This window comes from Centruroides vittatus, unplaced genomic scaffold (genome assembly GCF_030686945.1).
Source record: "Centruroides vittatus isolate TY-2023 unplaced genomic scaffold, ASM3068694v2 contig_879, whole genome shotgun sequence".
NCBI classification, from domain to species: domain Eukaryota; kingdom Metazoa; phylum Arthropoda; class Arachnida; order Scorpiones; family Buthidae; genus Centruroides; species Centruroides vittatus.
In genome coordinates this window covers 1,281,782-1,295,186 of record NW_027122571.1, presented here as the reverse complement: position 1 = coordinate 1,295,186, position 13,405 = coordinate 1,281,782, and positions in this window count along the sequence as shown.

Sequence of the window (13,405 nt, the reverse complement as noted above, 5' to 3'; positions counted from 1 at the left end):
TGGAGACGACGAAAATGATGTTTCTCTCGAGTATAAACATTAGAAAACTTGATTATGGTAGAAATATAAATAATAAATATGCCTGTAAGTTTGTCTAATTAAATCTTTTGTAATTAAAAAAAATAATAATAATTTAATTCATAAAATTTGAACATTTTATGTTCGATGATCTGTTGAATCGGAAATAATCCAAAGTGCAGAGTAGACGATTTTACTTGTATATCGTGAAAAACCAGGGATATTTCAATAGAAATAGAATTTTCAAATTTTCGACGAAATGCATTTAAAAAATTACAAGTTAATGGTTTTAAATAAATGAAATTCTTAAAGATTTAAATTCATTAAATTTTTATATTTTTACCGAGAATTGAAAATCGATTAGACGATATTTTAATAAATTATATTTATCGAAGAATCTTCTAATCGATTTTAACTTCTCGGTACAGAATAAAATAATAAATTTAAATAATTTCTACATTTATAATCATTCAATTCTTTTTATATTTCTGGCTAAAATCCAAATGTAAATCGATCAGTTTTCGGAAATCATCCTTTATAAATATCTACAAAGGCGTTAAGTAGATTCTATGGAAACTTACAGTTATCATAAAAGTACTAAAAATCACAATTGTGGTTTTTTTCAATATATATTTTGAATTTCTTGAGGAACAATACGTTAATAAATTTATTTAAAATATTTTTATTTTAATAATATTATAGCATAATTAATACAATTAAATTGTATTCTATTGTATATGTTTTTAGTTACTGAATTGTTACGTTCTTAATATAAATAATTAAATACGAGTTAAATACTTCAATGAACAAGTTGTCTGTCGGGGTTTTGTTTTTTTTATTATAAAATATAATTGATATATTTGTTTTAAAGTAATTAGTTTGCAAAGCAAATCTATAAAGAAATAATTTCAACTTATGAATAATATTAATATTGCTGTTATCAATTCCTTTTTTTAATTCTTCTTTTTAAAACTTTTTAAAAGGAATTGACTTCACTCCTGACAAACTTTAGTTTTTAATAAATTCAAAGAAATGTATTTGAAGTGAAAATAATTCTGTTGTCGTTCAAAAGGAAATGGTGTAACAGAACTTTATATATATAAATCATTATATTTTCGAGTTATTTTTTATTTATAGAGCGAAATATATATATATTGATTAATTACTTCAAAAGTTTTCTAAAAGTATAAATCAGTAAAATTAGGAAACTGGGAATTCATTATTCTACAAAAGGGGATGGCGGCTTAAATTGTATAATCCGGTATTTGTCTGTATAGAAAACTATGGAATTGTAGCTAATTAATTAGTTTACTTACTGTACCTTGAATTAATTTATTGTATGTTAACAGGAATATCATACACCGGATTCCTATACCTATTGTTACACGTTGCATAACATTCTCTCGGAATGTATAGAGCCATTTATAGAAAATCATAAACCAGAAAAGCTGCTGTGTTTTAATGAATTCAAATAAATTTCTATCAGATTAGAAGAATATTGATTTGAAATATATGCAGTATTCCAATCTTAGATTAGAAAAATATATACATATACTTTGCTTATTCTTTTGTCAAATTGACTGATGAATATTTAACAATGCATAGATAAGTAACATTTTATTTTTAAAATAATTATCTTAATCTACAAGGGCATTTTACTTTCCTCTATTTTATTGTCGACGGGTCTAGGTTATTTAATATTAAGTAGTTGTTTATTATGATCAAAATATAAATACAGCGGAAATTAATATTGAGCTAGAATTTAATTATTTTGTCAGAAGAATGTGTACATGTTTGCTAATTAATAATAATTACTGAATATGTATTGAAATGATGTATGACGGAATTCCTTTTCTTTATACATACAGTGAAGCGTCGAAAATTAAAATATTTATATAATATCATACCACGGTTAAGAGTTTATTTTATCATTATTATAAATGGCAAAAGATACGAAAAAGAAAACAAGTTATAAGAGATTAAACAACCTATTATGTAGCTTTCTGCAAGTATTTAACGGTGAATGTAGTATGTATAATACTTTCTGAAACAACTAGCGTAGTAAAAAACATTTGACAAGCACACTTGTCGGTTTGGTTGTCTTACGACTTGTTATACGCCGGGTATTTTATCCGGCGTATAACAATCGTACGACAACAGAATAAACAACAGTGTTCATGGGTAGTTCCTTTCCAAGTTTTTAAATACCCATTGGTAGCTTGTACGAATTTGTAGTGGTGGCTCTGCGGCAATAAAAGTAAGGAAAAAATATGGACTGAAAAAATTATTCTCGTTAATAAAACTAAAATATATGCCATATATATAATTTACTTACAATAAATAAATTAATAAAAACTGGCGATAATAAAACAGGAACTTTCATTTTATACCAAAAGGGCTGCAGGGCTGCAGCCCTTTTGGTATAAAATGAAAGTTCCTGTTTGTACTAAACTGCGTATTGAAAGCGTTCGGCGGCCCTCGCCAAACGCTTTCAATACGCATTCACAAGTTTAAAAAGTTTTAATTTGCATAAATTTGTTATGCTAGGTAACATTTTAAATAAAAATCGTTCGTTTCGATGGAATTTTATCTTCACGAGTATAGAATTAAACAATAAAAGTAAAAGACTTCTATGAAAAATCCCCGGATGAATTTTGACCTAGCGATCCGGAAGTTTCGCCAGAACCTCACTGATAACGAGAGAGGCTTAAGTTTAAAATACGAGTTTTGTAGAACCAATGGTTTTTCTCTAGCAGTGTCTGCAGTGCCGGATGAAAAAAGAAAAAGAAAATACAGCTTTTTTTGGCGATTTTTGCACTTTTCAATTGCTTAGGCCTATATTTCGTGAACCCCTTTATAGAAAAACCTGAAATTTTGCACACTACCTAAGGAAACGAGAGGGTATTCGAACGAAATATTCGGAATTACTATAGGAGAAATCAACTCCCAAAAATCGGAAACTTTGATACCTGTATATACAGTCAGTCACTGGCTTTTTTACTTGATACAAAGTCACTGTCGTGACTCTCGATACAAATACTTTCCAGTTCGTTTTATTTAACCGTCCCTTTTACCCCATTTTTTGGACACTAGTTAGTAAAGTGGGCCGGTGATCTTGATGTTGCTAGACTCAAAATCATGTCCCAGTCCGCCGCTTCTTCCCAGTGTCCGGCCATAGAAGCTAATGAGTTACTTTTAACGTCAACTTATAAATTAATAAAACACTTCAAAATATCTAGAAACTAATTAATTAAATATTATACGTTCTGTAATTACAAAGTTAGTCTACACATAAAACGTCTGTTCTTCAGTTACCCATCTTTTTACGAATTTTTTTAAATTTAGTGTTTATACAATGTCTTTTTGGCATGTCAAGAGCATTAACTACTCAAATCAGTTGACATAGCTTGCTTTTTTTTTTTTTTTTAAATTTTAACTTGCTAAATGTTCTTTTATTACTTGCTACTGATAATGCGGCTATAGTTACGAGTCTACACAGTCTGTAAAAGTCCTTTTCATATTCTCAGGAAGTATCATTGTTTCTGATCAACTATTAACAGTGCTTGTGTGATTTGCAAAAATTTAATTTCTACTTGTAAAGCATAGTCAAATGTTACATATAAACACATTACGCTATTTCAGGTATCATACCACGCATTTTTTGTACTGTTTGAGAAAGAATCTCGTGAGCATGGACTTGCTTAGCATTATTTACAATTGCTACTGCAATTTCATCGCAGCTTGTTTTGACAGCTAAAGTGGTCTTTATTATGTTTGGTAACCACTGTATTACTAAAATTATACAGTACTTTAAAATGCTGCAAAATCAGGAGAATTAAACGAAGACAATTTAACTGCTTCTTCGATATAATCTTCTGTACAGTTCTTTGCTGCCAATATAGTCACTAACTTTCAGAATAAGAAATTCCGAACAAATAAAAACCCGCAATCTTGGAATGTTTCCTCTTCTGTTTGTGATGGTGATGAGACTTTGGACCGGTTGGAATATTAGGCTACAGCTCTGGGGATCCAGGAACGAATCAGGACAGATAGAAAAATTTCTTAAACTTTTCATGGACTTTTTCCCCACCAAGAAAAAAAAAACTGCCAGTCATCCTGCTGCCGACATTGCTGGTCTAGCGGCGATGGGTATGATTAAAACAGATCATCTTAACCCCAATTTCACTAAGCGTGAGCAGCCGACATCGTGTCACGCTCAACCCGCGTTGAGGGTGGATTAACCATTTTCACTAACAGATTCGAACTCCTCCATTATGCGAAAGTATTGCCGAAGCTTGTAAGCATGCGCATTCTAAATAATATTATGTATATCTAGTGAAAATTCTGTTAAAAATAAACAAATAATAAAATTTCCATAAAATTGATCACTGGAAAAGGTTAATTTTAACGTTATTGGCTCTTATATAAGCATGTATGAAAAGGAATATAAAACATAATTGAAGCAAGCTGATCATTTTAATGTATTCTCAACAAATTTTCATTACCTTTAATTTACTCCAGTATTCTTAAGTACCCTTCTTTTAATTCTTTTTCATAATAATTTGGATGTTCACAATTCCAGATTTTCACACAAACTTATCGGTCGATAAGTTTCTATCAAATAGTTCTTCGATCGTGCAACCGCCATATTTTAAAATGAATATGTTATATTGTACAAGTTAAAAGTAACGCTTTAAGCCGAGGTGTGTCACACTTTTGCAGTTTTAAAAATGCAAGTTTTTTGATTCCCTAAGACACGGTTCGTGTATACGGACATACAGTACGTCGCTAAATGGAAGCGCGATCGTTTACACCATTAATGAGCAGATGCGGGCCGCAAGTGAACATCGTACACTTTCAGTGGGCCGCATGCATTTTTCTTACGGAGTTGCAGACTTTTGAGGCTGCTGAGAACCAACATATTTGATATCCTCCAATATACTAGGTACTAAAATAATATATGCTAATGAAATGCAAACTAATAATATAGACACCTATACAGTAGTTTATTCTCATCTTTTCACTGGTCAAATTTAGTTTGAATGTTTTTCGTCACGAATATCAGCTTAATTAGAATCGCATAATGACATGAGGTAGAATACTGGAAAATTAAATTGTGTTGACAAAGTCTCCGGGGCGTAAATTAGTATCTCGAGGGCCTCGTGCCAAGGTTGCTCACAATTGATTTACATAAAGCTGAGTGGAGCGTTTTAGCCGCAAGCGACAATTTCACGCAACAGATGTAGGACTGCTTACGCTTCGTATAAATCGTTTAATATCCATAGGGCAGAAAGAGACAAAAAATAGAAAACAAAACAAAACAAACAAGCTGTGGTAAAACGGTGAAAGGCGAATTCAAACTTATAGGTGGATTTGGATCAATTCTTTTTTAGAAAAATTTTATTCCTGCGAACCCTGGTAAATAGGCTTACCAGACGTCCCACTTTGACCGGGACTGTCCCGGTTTTATGATATTGTCCCTGCGTCCCGGCCAGTTTGTCATTTTGTCCCGGTTATTTGGTAAACTTTTAAAAGTGAAGAATATACAAGAAGTAAAAATAGTGCAGCTTCGGGTAAATGGCGATTTGGCAATTAAAATATACTCTCTGTTACACTCCCTGTTGCCAATCTAAATATTTTATATCTAGATCTATGTAATTTTAATGTTGTCTAGATGTTTTCCCCCAAAATTTATAGCATGTGGCCTAATGAATTTAGATGTTTTATTTTTTCATCCAGATATTTTTCACAAATTAATCGAGTTCAAATTGCTAGTCGGCATTTACGATTTTGGTACTGTACATTAAATTAATCTCCAAAATGCCAGAAAGTAACTGTGCATTTACTGATGAATTACAAAAGGATTATCCGTTTTTGAAAAAAGTTTGTGATCGTATTGACAAAGTGAAATGTAAACTGTGCTTTTTCAGAATTTTCAGTAACTCGTGGGCGTTCGGATATTAAAAATCACTTGAAATGTGTGAGACATAAGGCAAGCTTAGTGGCAACGGAAGGAAATTCCTCAAAAATATTGTCATATTTTAAAGGTACCAATTTATTTCCTGTTGTAAATATTTTCTCAAAATTGTCCCGGTTTGAGAAAACAATATTATGACAAGCCTAGAGAAGGTGGTATTATGGAACCCCTCCATTTCAGACTGATAATAGATGCGAACTCTAGCAAATTGTGGCTAAACTGCACTAGACAGACATCCATAGCAAGGCGAGGACACCTCCCACTTTAGTTATGCGGTTGCACTCAATGAAACAGGACGTTTGTGTTTTTCGCAATTCCAAACTTTTGAATGGTAAGTGAATTTAATTACTTCTAAAATATAAATCATGTATTTTTTCGAATTAATTTTTTAAAATTTTCAGATGCTTAGAGCCTATCTGATCAAGCCAAAGAAAAACTCCGAAGAGACAAACATGGAGCCAGGAGAAAATGGCAGAGGCAGTGAGTATGGTAAGGGACAAGAAAATGGAGCTGAAGAAAGCTGCAAAATTTTATGAAGTGCCAAAAACTATTTTGCGAACTCTCCTTTTGCAAGCAGACATTCGTCCGGAGCAATTTGTAAAAAGGACACTAGTTAGAAAGCCAATTTTCCCTGAGAATATCGAAAAAGAGCTGGTGGAATATATATTGTTGATGGAGGTCATATTTTTTTGTTATTAAAGCATTTTTCGATAAAATACATTGAAGTAAATGATATCGTAATTAATTAACTTTTTTGTACTTTTCTATTTGTTTTTGAATACATTAAAGCATTTTTTTGAAAACATTCAATGGAGTTCCATATTACCCAGCTTCCCAAAAACGACTTTCTGACTTTTCTTACAGAAGCCTTCAAAAACCATACTTATAGTTATGCAAACGAAAAATCCAATTAGTAACATTTAGTTTAATAGTTATTAGTACTTTTCGCACAAAAAATGTAGGGGTAGTTATGATACCTTGTTTACAATTCACTATAATGTAAATGGGGTTCCATAATACCATCTTCTCTTATACTGTTAAAGTCGCTTTTCAGATCAATGTCGACATTTTTACAATTTTTGCTACACTATTATTTAGAGCGTCCATTCTTCCGGTATCAACTTTTATTTTAATAAAAATGTTCGAATTATTAGGCCTTTTTGAATGCCCATTATGGGTTCGGCTAGGCTCACAAAGGAACGGCTAAATGGTGAGGGACTGAGCTGACCATCCCCGAAAAATTCTTGCGGGTTTTCAATCCGTCCGGATTCGATCCCAGGTCGGCAGACCGCCACTTATTTCATACTTCAAACATAAATTATGTTTCGGATTATATACTTTCACAATTAGGATGTGTCTACTTTTTTAAAGTAAATTTTTCGTGATAACTGAGCAAATTTTCTTCAAAGTGTAAATATTGTTCAAATTTCTGAATATAGACTATTGTCACACAACTAGGCCTACTTTGTTTTAGTAATACCGAAATGTGAAATTTGATAAAAACAAATTTTGTGTAAACTTTCACGTATAGACTACTTTCTTGTATATTCACTAAAAAAAAAAAAAAAAAAAAAAAAGCAAAAGTCTGATAATTGTTACAAACAAAAAGACAAAATAGCACCAGAATCTGACATTATTATCGTCTGAAATACTGAAATAGAAATAATTTTCATTTCAAACAATTATAAACACACGAAAGTAATTGGAAAACATTTAATAAATATACAACTACTCTAAAAATATGTGCAGATTACAATAAACTTTTAACACAAAATTTGCTGTAAGTAGGTCTAATTTAAATCTTCGATTAAATCTTGGAAGCGAAAGAAATAATGGCGGAACTTCCGGTTTGCTGGACTTCTCAAGAGCTGTATGATTGGCAGAACATAGATCATGTATCATAAATGAAACGCTGATTGTGAGTGAATATTGGCTATGACTTCGATCCTTATTCTTATATATATATATATATATGTATAGATTGCATCTTATATTAATTCTTTAATATTTTAAATGTAATATGGAACTTTCCTTTTAAAAGCAAAATACCTCCAACTAAAGGGAAGTATAACAAAAAAGTAGGCTACTGTATTTTATGGCGTGTAAGCCGTGTGGGAAATTACTCAGTATGAAAAATTTATTGCCACGACTAAAAGTTTTAACCCTATTTTATGACATTGTCATATTTTGATAATTTAATACTTTATAATGAAAACTAATATTCTTATGATAAATAAGTATTTATAATTTATTAGATTAAGTAAATATTAAGCTCGTGGTTAATCTAGAATTTTTATTCACATAAGTGGGGTCCACTGATTTTTTTTTTAAATTCATTACTTTTAGATAATAATTTAATCATTAAAAATCATAAAATAAAAAATGCTGGCCCTGAAGTTACTCGGATATCTGGCAGCTTGCCTGTTGTCACGTCGTGGTAAAATAGTAAAAACAAAAAAAAAAAAAAAATGGAAGTTTTGTGATTAATTAGATTAATCTGTATCAATTATATCGTTTGTTTAAAGAGGTTTCAATTAATGCCTTTTTTGTAGGGTGCATTAACAGCGTAATTCGAGAGGTTGCGGTATATAGAAAACAATGGGAAAAATTAATAGAAACGAGCGCATTCTTCAGGTAACGAGATGTCGACAGGCCAGATAAGTCTGTGATAGTGTTGTTGATTTAAAGATTTTAATGATTATTCTTCATTGTCAATTTTAACGAGTTTCTAAATCACGTACACTTTGATTTAGAAACTCGTTAAAATGCAGACGAGGGCTATGAATAACTAAATTAAATTTTTGTCAGACGAATAGTCATTATTGCTTGCTTATCGCTTGTAATTGGTTGTGGATTGCGACTATCTGATATTTAACAGAATATTGAACGCAACTGTGAAAGTTGCAGATGTAAGCCTTTGTTTTACTTTTTCTGTGGATACTAAGAAGGTCTTTTACCCTACCCATCGTGGGTATGCCCGCAATGGTAGCAGCGAGACGGAGTCCAACATATAGAGATAGACCACCCATGAAAAATTCCTGGAGTTTATCCTTCGGATTCTATCTCAGGAACCCAGAGCGGTAGCCATCTCAGACATCCGGTATGTAGTCTGTAAGTACAGGCAATTGGATGCTGCAACTTCCGTGGATTTCTGAGATTAGAAAGATGGACTACTCGTTTCCTAACCCTTAATATTTGGTAAAACTTGGTCAATGCGTCTTTTAGGTTAATATATTAGTTGCTATAGGCCTATTAATGTATTCTATAAAATCCAATATCTTACTGAATATTTTTTTAAAGATCAGATTTATTACATCTTCTATTTAATCTTTAATCAACTCTTTAAATGGTTTTGTTTATTTGTTCGGATTTATAAACAATAGACTGAAAAACAGTAATTTGTTGAGGAAGTTTTTCGTAAAATTTGGTAAGAAATAGTAGCTGTATAAAATTACAAACAAGTAATGACATTAATTTAACTAAGGGAGTTTACATATAGTTGAGCTTGTAAATTTATAAAATTTCTCTTGCATTAAATGTGTGATATGTATAATATATCAGTAAAATGTTTACGATTTAACATAACTACAGTTTAATATAGTGTGTATATATATATATATATATTATTATATATATATATATATTATTTTAACTTTATTATATGCATATATATATATATATTATTTTAACTTTATTATATGCATATATATATATATATATATATATATATATATATACATATAATAAAGTTAAAATAATGTTAAGAGTAATACATATTTATTTTTAATTAATTATGCTATCTTTATATAACTAAGTAGCGATTCTAACGAGTGATAAACGAGCGAGGTTTGTTTTTTTTAGCTGCAATTTGAAAAAAATGTAGACCTATAAATTCTCACTGTCGTTCGTCTGTCTTTCCATAATCTCGAGCACGGTGTTAGATAAATTAAATTCAACAGAAGGCATGGAAAGCGTTGGGGCAGGAGGCACAGATTAACTATATATGCAAACCAGAAGTCACATTATTTCCATTCAAATATTTCCCTTGAAAAGAGCTAGATTGATGACCGACACGACTCCATTACTAACGTAAAAGTATGATGCACAGGGGCAAGGCACTACTAATTTGAGGTGGAGAGCGTATATTTTAAATTAAATATGATTAATATATATACAGTATACACACACTGTTTATTAATTTATTTATGAATAAATTAAATATTTCTAATTTCACTAAGACTTACGAATCTAAAAAAAAAGTAATAGTTGGTTAAAGAAATGATTTTCCCTTTATCTAATTTACAGAATTTTTCGATTCATGTAAGTAATCATAAAATAAAGATCTATATTTTAAATCAATAAAGTACAGAGTTCTTCAATACACTTATGTGAAGAAGGTGCGCATTCACTGTACAGAGATAATAAGGTCCGTATTTTTTTGAGAACTCTACAATTGGGTCGTGACTTCTTCTACATGATGAAGAACTACGCAGAGGACAAGCTGCCACTACAAATCCGGCATAACAAGTTACTTCCGTACTTGTATTAACATTTTTTTTTTAGAGTATCCTTTATAAAATCATACAATAAGAAGTAAACAAATTTGTCAAGTATATAAAATGCATCAAGTTCAAATCTAAAAGTTCAATTAAACTAGCATTATTATAATGGTTTGATTAGTTAACAATATTAATCACTTTTTTGGTGACTTCCGCATTTATAACAAAGTTTTTCTTAAGAGTTTCTTTTTACAAAAAATCGTCACGTCTATATGGTAAGTTAGAATAAATCGAATTATGGTTTTGACTCTCAACAAGGAAATAATTCTTTTTATGTAAAATAAATCTCCATATATATTTTATAGAAATATAAAACAATAATAATAACGCTTGAAATGCTATAAATTACGTAGATAAATTTTTAACGGAAAGTTTTTCTTTTATTTAATTAAAATAAGAAGTACCCAGGACTTTTTTCAAGAGTTTTGATTATTGTTGAGGGTTATTTGCTTCTGGGGAAATAACTTTTCCTAAATTTTTGCATTTAAGTATGCGAGGAAACTTCTTGTTTGCCCTCTTGTCGACGTCCCTGCTTATAATGATATGTTAGATACGTATAAGTTTATCTAACTCCTGTATTTCCTTAGATATGAAAGTCTTCTATGTAAATTTTTATTTAAGCAATATGAAAATTCTTTCTTAACATTTACATTGTTTTGTGATATCTTATTTTAAAAAAAAATCATAGTTTTATCAGAATATAGTCTTTATTGGTTATCCTTTTATTAAAACAATACAGTTTATCGACTTTATTATTTTAAAATTAAAACTTTATATACAACTACATAAGGAAATTTAATATTTTTCATATAACCTTTTTAAACAGATCATCTATTATAAAATAAATTAAAATAATAGAATAACAGATTCAAAAATTATAATAAATATCAATTATATTTCAATGTATAAATTTATAGCTTATTAAGTTAATTTGCTAAGTTTAACTAGTCATTGCATACGAAAACGTAAAAATAGAGAATTAGTAAAAATTTAGCGAAAGTATATAACAAATTACTGTTGGATTATTATTATATTATTTTGATTAACGACATATATTAATTTTGATTAAGCCAGTTTATCTGTTCAATCGAGATGAACAATAAAACAATTTTATTGTCAAATTTTTATTATAGATAAGCTTATCTAACAAGCCTTTAGAAATTGCGCTAGTGTATATTTCTTTGCAGTTAAGAAAAACATAAATTGGATTTATCAGATTATTTGTGATTGCAATTCATTGGTTATTTGATTCTTAAATTAACTCGTAAAACGATTCCATAAATAACGATTTATCGTGTTTTGACTATAACAGAACGTAAAACTACTCGTATAATTTCTTGAGGAATTTTTTGAATCTGTTTTTTTTTTCGGTAAAGAGTTTAAACTGGTTTTAAATAAAGAAAGAAAAAAAAACGAAAACTCAATTTAATTTTATAGATCTAAAATTATGTTTTATGATGTAAAAGATTCACGTCGTAAATAATGTTAGTATCTTCATTATTATCCGAACACTTTTATTTAATGTATTAAATATCAATAAATTAAACAACCTAAATGATGAACAATTATTTTTCATAAATTGATATATCGATTCAGTACTGTAAGTTTGGTTACTAGCATTACAATAACGATATGTTTGCGTAAAACAGTAAATACGCAAACCAGTGGCGTATTCAGAAATCAATGGGGAATAGGTTTATGTATAACTTCTGTAGACGAATGTAAAAGGACTTATACGCATATGTTTACATATAAAAATTTATTTTAATTAAATTAAATAAAAAAAAACATTTTGTTTTGGAATATTTTATTAATTAATTAATTTTTATTTTTTATTTTTTTGTTTTTTTTTTGTAAGAAAGGTGCATATGCTCCTCTTCCCCCTGAAGATGAATGATGGTGTATCCTGAATATGTTTACGGTGTAAACAATATCCTTTTGCTTTAAAATAATGCAAAATCATTTACTAATACATTTTACTTCCATTTACACGATCGATATTCCGAAATTTTTCGAAATAGAAAATTAATGATATTCTATTTTTACAGGTTAGAATATCTTACGCTATCTCTGCTATTTAAAAGATTAATTAAAGAAAATAGCGGCTAGTTTAAATGATATCGCGAAGTGGCACGAATTTATTAACCGATTTTTATTTAAATGTTAAAGAATTTATAGTAATTGTAAGCGTTTAGGGGTTTAAAGTTGCAAGAGCTTATAATAATTGTAAGAGTTTTATAATAAATAATAAGAGTTAATGAAAAGTAAGCGCTTTTCTAAAAAAAAAAAAAAAAAAATGTTTCTCTATTTTGTTAATGTAATCGTTTAAATAACACTATCACGTAGACCTCATTTTACATTTTAACTAGATCGGCCACGCTCGGTTTACTGTTTAACTATAAACAAACCAATACTAGTAAGTGTCGGTACCAGTTACGTTGCACTTGTTAAACGCATCCAATAAAAATTTGATGAAAAATAAATCAGAATACGATAGCAGTAATTTAATCAATATTAAGGCTACATAATAACTGTATAAATATCTAATCATGTACAGTAGATCGCACGGTCTCACGATTCTCTTCAAGAATGATATCATGCATAGAACAATTTATCCCTCGGGCGTGGAATTGTTGAAGTTGAAAGTCCAATAAAGTAAGGTGACTGGTTCAATTGTTAATCGAGTGTTTTCTCGCTCTAAAGGGAATACTTCGAAAACCACACCCTTTTATATCGTCGTGTAAATTTTAAATTAACATCGATGTTAGAGAAAATGTAAATCTGAAGAAACTTACACTAGAAATAATTAATTCACTTGTTCAATTGTGTAAAATCAATAATTGATGATATT